This window comes from Alligator sinensis, unplaced genomic scaffold, assembly GCF_000455745.1.
Source record: "Alligator sinensis unplaced genomic scaffold, ASM45574v1 scaffold573_1, whole genome shotgun sequence".
Classification (NCBI taxonomy): Eukaryota; Metazoa; Chordata; order Crocodylia; family Alligatoridae; genus Alligator; species Alligator sinensis.
In genome coordinates, this window is record NW_005841877.1 from 2,007,349 (window position 1) to 2,016,588 (window position 9,240).

The following is a 9,240-nucleotide window of genomic DNA, read 5'->3' on the forward strand; positions in this document are numbered from 1 at the left end:
TTACTATTTTTGTAAAGGTTACTTGTAGAAAAACAATCATAGGGCAGTAATGCGGTCTGCATAACCATATCTTCACCTTAAAACAGGAATTTGGGGGGAAAAAAGGTGGTAAGGTATTTTGGTGAAAGAATAAAATATAAAAGACTACTTCTATTAAAACTATATTTGAAAAAAAGTGGCAAAATTGCTGTGTGGTACTGAATCAAATGAGAGTAAATTTTTTGCAAAATAAAATGATCAAATTTTCTTTTTCTTTTTTTTTTCTTTGTCTGATCAATTATGAGTCACAAAAATGTAGCTTTAGAACTTATGTATTTTAATATAAAGGTATTACCTCTCTTTCTAATTCTGCCTCTTACTTGTAGCAATTTTATTAAATTACTACAGTTATCAGCTGAGACCCATAAGTGTTAGCTTGACCTGCTTCTTAAATATCTAAGTAGACACAGCTGGAATGAAAACAGATGGAAGGTGTAAATGAGAAGATTCAATTAACATGTTTTTTTTTCCCTTCTAATACTAGTTTCCAAAAGAAAGTCCCCCAGGATTGCAAATGATCCCTTAATTTAAGGAATACCTCTTTGCTATATTCAAAATAAAATCTTTTAACATAATTTCAAGCCTTTTAAGTTCAGCACCACTGGAACAGAGTGTGTGTCCATACATTTTCTGATACAATTAGAGAAGCAAAGAAATCTGAGTCAAGGGTAGTACAATTGCTGCCTATAATGAAAGCTAACAAAATTAGGGGACAGCTTGATTCTTATGTGAGTTTAACTCAAGGCCTAACAACATTAAGCTACTCTTCTAGGAGATTATAAAATTTAATTTTGTGATAAAATTTGCATTATTGTGTATAATAAAAATGTAGCACTTATATCATGGCATGTGGTAATTTTCCTGTGGTGCCTTAGATCCTCACCTGGTACATTTTGTGTAACCCCATTGATTTCAATGAAACCGTGACAGCTTTTGCTAACGGAGGATTTGGTCCGATACCATTTAAAGGAGGTAAATGAAATACAAATGGCTTTATTTTAAAAAGGTGTTTTAATGAGATTATAAAACTTTAAGAGAAATGCAGAAATCTTTTTAAGCTTCTGATTTGGTACCTCTGCTGTGTTGGGTTGATTTGCAATGTAACACCTTTTTGTATGACCACAGATGTTTACATTGATTTTATAACCGAATTATAAAAGACAGCAGGTTTGTAACGAATACCTTGCAAATAGCTTTAAAATGCCATGAGCACATTATACTACTTAACTGCATCTCAGTGGTGTCACCATCAGGAGAAAATCAGCACAAAAATCTATTAGTATATACAACATACATGACTAGAGTAGCTGTTTTAGAAACCTTTGGTAAAAAGCAACAGACTTGTAGGAAAGGGCTACCCAGCATTTTTTCAGTGCCCTGTAGATATCCAAGTTAGTTCTAAATGAGCTAGCTAGGGTAACAGAAGCAATATAGCTGTTCATGTTACTCTCTGGCTCAGATAATTTATCCAGTGAAACTATGCTGGTAGAGTGCTTGCACTGAACTGTGCAGACTGTGAGACTGTGTAGGCTGTGGGTTGAGCACCCAAAAATGAAGTTATCCTTATACATAGCCATCATTCATTAGTGTGTGTGTGTGTGTGTGTAATTTTCAATGTTTCTTTGGGGGAGAGCTTCTCTTACTAGAGTAAATAAGATATAATAGCAGCCACAGCCAAACTGTACAGGTACAGTGCTTCTTGTCAAGGAGTAGCATGAAGCACCTTGAAATGCTCCCTACCACTTCTCTCCATCTACTCTGAGTAAGCTCTTGCGTCTCATAGCAAGTCTCTAGTGTGCCCACTGGGAACAAATGCAAATGAACCTATTTGCTTATTTTGCTGGTTGAAGAACCAGACTTGGGAGTGAGGTTATTTAGATATTCCCTCAAGGTCCTATGTTCCCCACTTCCCCTGCCGTGAACCTTCTTCTGGTAGCTAATCTGAACTTCACCTGCCGTGAACCTTCTTCTGGTAGCTAATCTGAGCAAATTTTTTGTGGAGATTTTATTTTGTGTTTTTTTTCCAGAAAAAAAATCAAAGAGTGCCATTATTTCCAAAAGTCCAGTGAGTAGGTCAGATTTCTGGCATATGGGGGAGAGAGATTAAAATCTGCATCTGCCTGATTTAAAACAGGGATTTAAACTCAGGTTCCACTTGCAAGGAAGCACCCTAACCACATGGTATTTTAAAATGGGCATCTCTTAGTAAATCCTTTTGAAGGTGGTACAACTTTGTACATAGTACTTAAATTTTCATGGGGTCAAATGGACACTGAGAATAAGTAGATACCCTAGTGGTTAAAGCGCTCACCTGGGAGTTCCAGGTTCTAGTTGTTTTTCCACTAAATACAATATTTACCTGAATCCAAGACAACTTTGATTTTCAGGTGGCCCCACGGTAATTAGATTCTAGACATGGAAAAATGATAAATTTGTTATAATTTTTCATGTAGAGAATCTAATTTTGGAGGTTCATCTTAAATTTGTCCCACAACCACCATGACAGCAGGGCAAGAAGTAGTATAAGAGCAGCCAGTGAGAGAATCAAGTGACCTGACCCTTGACTTTTGCCACCTGTTCCCCCCACTCCACCTGCTATGCACCTCCCTGTGTGTGCAAACCCCTGGTGCTTGCACCCACTGGCACCTGTCTACCCACCACTTCCCCCTTTCCTTCCTGGCCCCTGCTGCTTGCTTGCCTACTCCCCATCCTGCTGCCTACCTCCCATGCTGCCTCCCCCCTCTGCCACCATGACTTCCATTCCTATTGCAGCTCCATCTCTGGGTGGGGCCTGCTCTAGCACAGGGCAGGGAGCACTTGCTGCCTTCAATCCCCACCTGGCCATGCAGCAGCAGTTGCAGGGGTGACAGCCCTGGCCCTGGCCCTGGAGTCAGGGCCAGAGCTACTACTGCCTCTGTCACTGCTACATGGCTAGGTTGGGACCAGAGGCAGCAAATGCTCATTTTCTAGTTAATTAAATGCTTTCCCCTCATGCTCACAAATGGTAATCCTGTAAACTCAGCCATGGCTCAGAATCTGAAAGCCAAGCTGAGTTCTCTTATATATCTGTTGGTCCTCAATAGCTGTGTGTATTCAGTCCTTCCCATACTATATCATTCTTTCTTATTAGTTGGGGCTTCTCCACACACAAGGTTAGGAATTCTCCAATATAAGAAAAATACCCACATTACCATGCTACTTAAAGGCTAATTTGGCAAATGCAGGATCAGAAAATAAAAATGCTCTCTGAAGCTGCTACAGCAGAGGCTTGTGACTATGCCTTCTTTGGCAAGGGACCCCAAAACAACTACTGAGATTCTTTTCTATATTCAGAATGGGAAATATTAACAATTCTTGTTTTGTCCAGTTCAGAGAATTTATTTTCTTAACTAAGTGGGCTTAATAATTTAGAGTAATTTTTGCTCCAGCTGGTGTCCAAAAAGAATAATTGCTTTCTCAGGGGAACTTTTCTAGAGAGGTAATATGGATCTTTCATAGGTGTGCCAAAGGCTTAGAGATATGATGCAGTATACTTTGATATGAGGAAGTTTGATATCGTTCCTTTCCCTAATCTGATATGCACTGAATGGATCAAAGCAAGATCTTAAAATTCTCAACCTAGAAAAATCATGATTAGGTGGATACTTAAGTGGGTGAAATTTTTCCATTAGATAAATGTACAATAAACCCAGCTTGAAGGGAATGCTCATCTGAAAAGGAAAAGCCAGCAGTACCTAAAATCAGATCTTCAGCAACTGTAATGATAATCTCTGTAGTTTGCATAACTTTTATTATGGGGAACAAAAATTACTCAGAAAAACGTATAACCAACAGAAAGATTTGGATGTGAGGACAGACTCAAGACGACGATCTTCATATCATCTCTTTGGAATAATGTGAAAAAACAGAGAAGGTTGTTTGCTATGCCAACTAGTCTGTTAAGAAGTTAATTTGTATAATAAACCTATTGCTTTGCATAGTGATCCCATACGATACAGGCATTCCTTGTGTTCTAATCATTACCGTAATTACCGTGTATGTTGCTGTCTTTTCTTTATCACATCAACAATAATACTTTACATTTATATTCTACCTTTGAACTAATTTATTTATATAGCCTTTATAATTGTTTGTCATCTTAATATACAAGATTGTTTATAATCTTAAAATTTCATAATTGTCCTATCTAAACTGTGTTCAGGTATCTCTTCCTCTAACTTGGAAATGCAGCTACCTCTTGTCAAATGCACTGACTTCTTACAAGTGCATAGCCTCTCTCCATAATACCCTGGCACCAGATGGGAAGTAGAACTTTATGTATATCTAAATGAACCTACAGAAAGAGATTATGTAGGCAAAAAGTACTTTCCAAATTGGAATTAGGCCAGGAGAACAAGGTTAATGCTGCTTCTTTTGCAAAGAGCCTTGGCATCTTTCACAATCATAAGTGGTCAGGACCTCAGTTTTATTTCTTTTCTGAAGGATACATTCTGTGCCCATTAATGCCTTGTGATGGAGGAGGAAAACTTAATGTTACTTTCTAGTAACCCTCATGGCTGACCCACTTCATTTGGCATCATCTGTTTATAATCTAAAAGAGCAGCACTAGAATCTAGAGGAAGCTGTATTCTAGCTAATCAGCAGCAGAATGGTAGCCATGACCAAGTGGATGGAATAAAAAAATGGAAACGTGGCTATTGGGGGAGGCTATTGTAATATAGAGGAACTGCTGCACTGTTAGCTCCATTATATTCCCCTGAATATGAGGATTTTCTGTGCCTAGTCCATGTGTCAGATAGTATAAAGAGATAAGGAACAAAGACTCTTTGGACACGCTACCTCCCTTTTATGAAAGAGCAAGGGCCAGATACAGTATGGCCCATAGCATTTTGGCATTCATCCCAATTAGTAAGTATAACTAGTAGTAATAATATAATTGAAATTATAATCAAATGCAATGCTAATGTGTACAATGGTTGAATTGACTAACTACTAAATCTCCAATTAAATAATTTATAATTCCAAAAAGCAATCTGTAAATAAGGTTTCTTTAAAATCATAATAAAAGAATTGATTCTGGTATAAATAAAATACATGTAAGAAAGATTTTTCTTCTGTTTCAAAGCCTTAAGGAGCCCCCCGCTGGTGATATTTAGAGACTCAAACAAGACATTTTCTCAGACTACAGAACTGATAGCATTGTATATGGCCAACAAAATAATAATATTCGTCCAAATAATATTTTAACCATCTAATCTATGAACAGAAGAAATCTAGGACATCTTTTTTGGTGTGCTAAGAAATATTGCTGTTGCTATTAGAAAGGTGCTAAGGACCTCTTCAGTATTAGAGTTCCAGGATATAGAAATTTAGAATAAAGTGAACCAAAAACAAGTCACAGTAGCCCAGTTCTTTCTAAAATTTAAGTTTCAGATTCTAATCAACTGATTCATGATGGTGATCAACAGGGATCCAGTTTTTCTGTTCACCATGAAAAAATACAGTAAAGCCTGTATTTTCTCATTTGAAGGAGAAAACCCCAGATTTTCTCACGTTAATAATAAAAGGCTGGATTTTCTCCTATAAAAGAGAAAAATGTGAAAACGGTGGGTTTGCACTTGCAGGCTGGCAGAGTTCCAGCCTCAAGGGGCCAGGATGAGCGGGAGGAGTGTGGTTAGGCAGGAGGTGCCATGTGCCTGTGCACATGCACACAGGCACATGGCTGGCAGGCAGCCTGGAGAGCAGCTCCCTGCAGGTAAGTTGGGGTTTGGAATTGAGGCCCCCTTATTGAGGGAGGGAGGGAGTCAGGAGTGGGGTTGGGGCTTGGGCTGGAGCTGCTGCTCAGCTGAGGCATGCTGGAATGTGTAGGCACAGGACCCAGGTGGGGAGTGAGACAGGGCCATGGGCAGGTTGTCTGGCGGGGGGGAGCGGGGGGGTTGGTGGGGGGGGGGGGGGGGGCCTGGCTCCCTGCTGCTCTGTGCACTCCCGGGGGGGGGCATGGAGGCACATGCCCCCCATATTTGTGCATACGGTAGGGGTGGATGTGGACTTGGGCTCGCCACCCTGCTGCCCTCCCCCTGGGGTCCTCTGCAGCCCAGCATGCAGGAGCCAGTGTGGCAGAGTAAGGTGGGAAAGTTCCATGCTACCACCATGAGCCTCACAGTACCATGGTGAGGAACCCCCTGCCTGCCTGGCAGCAGTGGGAGGTGGGGATATGTGCCCCTTGCTGCTGCTGGGATGGCAGGGGATGCCTCACCATGGCAGCATGGAGATCCCAGCAGCAGCACTGAGGTTTCTTGCCTGTGGAGGAGCCAGGTTGCAGAGGCCCCAGGGGAAGGTAGCAGGGTGGAAAGCCCCAGGCCCACAGCAGGCAGCCCACATCCACTCCCGCCCCCTGCAGACTCTGCTTTGGCCATGCCACCGATGGGGGAGGGGAACTGAGCTCTGAGCTTGGCTCCACTGCAGTAGCCACCAGAGCCCCCTGCAGGGGGCTGTGGGTGGGGAATTGAGAGGCCAGGACCTGCATCCTGGTGAGCAAAAGGTGCAAGGGGAGCTCTGATTTTCCATGATAAAAAAACCTAAAATCAAACACCAAGATTTACAGGTACTTAGAATTTATTTTATTACAATGGTGGAAGCACTGGTAGGAGCAGACAGCTTGAGTTGAGGCTAGCCTTCCCACCCTGCAAATGGGGCTTGAGGGAGTGGGGCTTGTAGGAAAGGTGCAAAGCATCATGGGATGCCAGGGTACTTGAATCTGGAGGGGAGTTAACTTGAATCTAGAGGGGATCTGGGACAGAAGTTCAGTAAACTGATTTAACCTAAATCAGTTAAATATGATACTACATCCATCCAAATTTATCTTAAACCAATTCCAGCCATTTTGAAAGTGGTTTATATGTACTTCTGCTCTCTTATAGATTTGAACAAGGTCCAATAACTTACATCAATTTATGTGTAATTTCTGTCCTTAGCCCATAAATACCAATGTCACAAGTTTTCTGTCCATTTAATTCTAAATTATATTTGAGATGACTTTAAATTAAGTATAAATTTAGTGGTGGGATTCAAAGAACACTAAAACTTGTTGTCTGCCAAAGCTATATTCTTTAATAGTCTTGACTCAAATTATGTGTAGAGGTTTGGACGTTAAGGATGCTGCCTTACCATTGGTTATTTGTGCTATAACTTTACTACAAAAGCTACTTTGTCAGTGAGGTCAATTAAAAAAAAATCAGCAGCACTGTTAACCTGATTAAAGTAAATGGTTACATTTAGAGTAAAAATATAGTAATGTAAAACGTTTTTATGTGAAACATGAGTGATTATGAAAGCTGGTAATTTCCTGTGGAAATTGTTATCAAGAAGTATTGAGGAACAAAGAATCAGCCTCCTAACCCCAAGGCCCAAATTTGACAAAGTACTTTAGCATTGCCTAAATTAAGGCACAAGGAATCACATTGAAATAAAATTCTACTTTGAAAGCAATAGAATTACTCTCAGAAATTTACATACACAAAGGATTTGATGGTAGCTGAACAACTGAGCTATCCAAGCTGCCAGTTAAATGGTGGGCTTTAATGCTGAAGTAACTTTGAGGATGTGGCACTATAGAGTGATGTTAAAAAATATTTAGGTGCCTAAAACTGCAAATAGGCATAGTTGGTTCGGAAGGGACCTCAACGGGGTCATTGAGTCCGACCCCCTGCCTGGGCAGGAAAGCGTGCTGGGATCATGGTATTTTAAAAAATGCCTAGACATGTAGCTCCCATGTTATCAATGTGAATTAAGCACCTAGAGGCTCTTGAAAAATGCACTAGGCAATTTCTGAAGCCTTAAGGCATATAATTTTTTTTTTAATCCAGCCCTCCATCTATTTTTGGACCCATGAATAAATCTAGAGTGCTTCTTAGACATGCCAGGTAGCCACAACTGGTACTGAAACCTTAGAGTGCTGCAAGTGAACAATACCTTCCAGTCCTGAAAAGTACAGGCAGTCAAAAAGCCCAAGGCTGAATCAATTCATTCTTTTCAGCTTAGTCTAAGATGCAGAGATTAAACCAAGAACAAAGTGGACACACATTTACTTTTGATTCAGAAAATGCAGCCACATGCCTGCAGTGGCTCAGGTCCTCTTTCTGCTGCACCTGAAGTCTCTGGGATTTGCAGTCCAGAATCACAACAGCAGGACTCTGCAAGGTTGCTCATCACTTCCTCTTCCTGCTTCCAGGTTCCTTTGGGATTTATAGTCAATAGTTTCAGCTAGCATTACATTTAGCAGCAGGGCAGCTCTGAACTCAGGGGAAGATGAGTTTAACCCCCCTCCCTGGCCCCAGATACCAGCTGGGACTTGCTTGGGGTGGAGATGGGGAGAGTTCCTGATTCCCGCTCCTCCTCCCCCAGACCTTCTCTGCTGGAGGAGACAGCACAGTGCAGCCCAGGACTCAAAAGCATGCTGGGATGCTGCAGGACTGTGATTTAACTTGAACCAGGAAGAGGTCTAGGACAGAAGTTTCATAAACTGGTTTGACCCAAATCAGTTAAGTCTGATACTATATTCAGTTAGGTTTATCTTAAACCGGTTTCAACCATTTTTAACTGATTTATGTGTACTGAGCTTCTACTCCATTACAGGTTTAATCCAGTTCCTGATTATTTAAACTGGTTTATGTGTAACTTCTGTCCCTAGCTGAGGAACTACAGGGATTTGGCAGCAGTGCTAAAAGGTCTGGGGGCACAGGTGGTGTTCTCTTCAATCCTCCCAGTCTCAGGCTATGGGCTGAGGAGGGACAGGAGGATCCAGGTAGTTAACCAAAGACTGCAGCGCTGGTGTCATCAGGAAGGCTTCCATGACCACAGCCCACTCTTTGGCGAGAGAGGCAACAAGCTGCTGGGAAGAGATGGCCACCACCTCTCTCCACTGGGGAGGAGGCTCTTCTCAGCCAGACTGGCTGACATGCTCCACTGGACTTTAAACTAAGCCCGCTGGGGGTTGGGGGGGACTACTGTCACTGCTGGCCTGCTGAGCAACCCTTGCAAAGCCAGCAGGCCAAGGAACTTAAGGGAGCCCACCCCTGCCCCAGCCCTGGTACAATCTGTGGGCAAGGCCAGAGCCCCCAAGGGGACACTAGCCTGCCTGTACACAAATGCCAGGAGCTTGGGAAATAAGCAGGAGGAACTCGTCCTCCTTCTTAACACAAA

The 9,240-nt window shown here is 41.8% G+C and overlaps 1 long non-coding RNA gene across 1 annotated transcript in view; it reads left to right on the plus strand.

The window, feature by feature from the left end:
- Positions 1-966: 966 nt before the first annotated feature.
- LOC102378190 overlaps positions 967-9,240 on the plus strand; it is a 15,072-nt gene continuing 6,798 nt past the window's right edge. Inside the window, exon 1 of the long non-coding RNA XR_323076.1 lies at positions 967-1,011. This is a non-coding gene — a long non-coding RNA (uncharacterized LOC102378190). The remainder of the gene's footprint in view (positions 1,012-9,240) is intronic.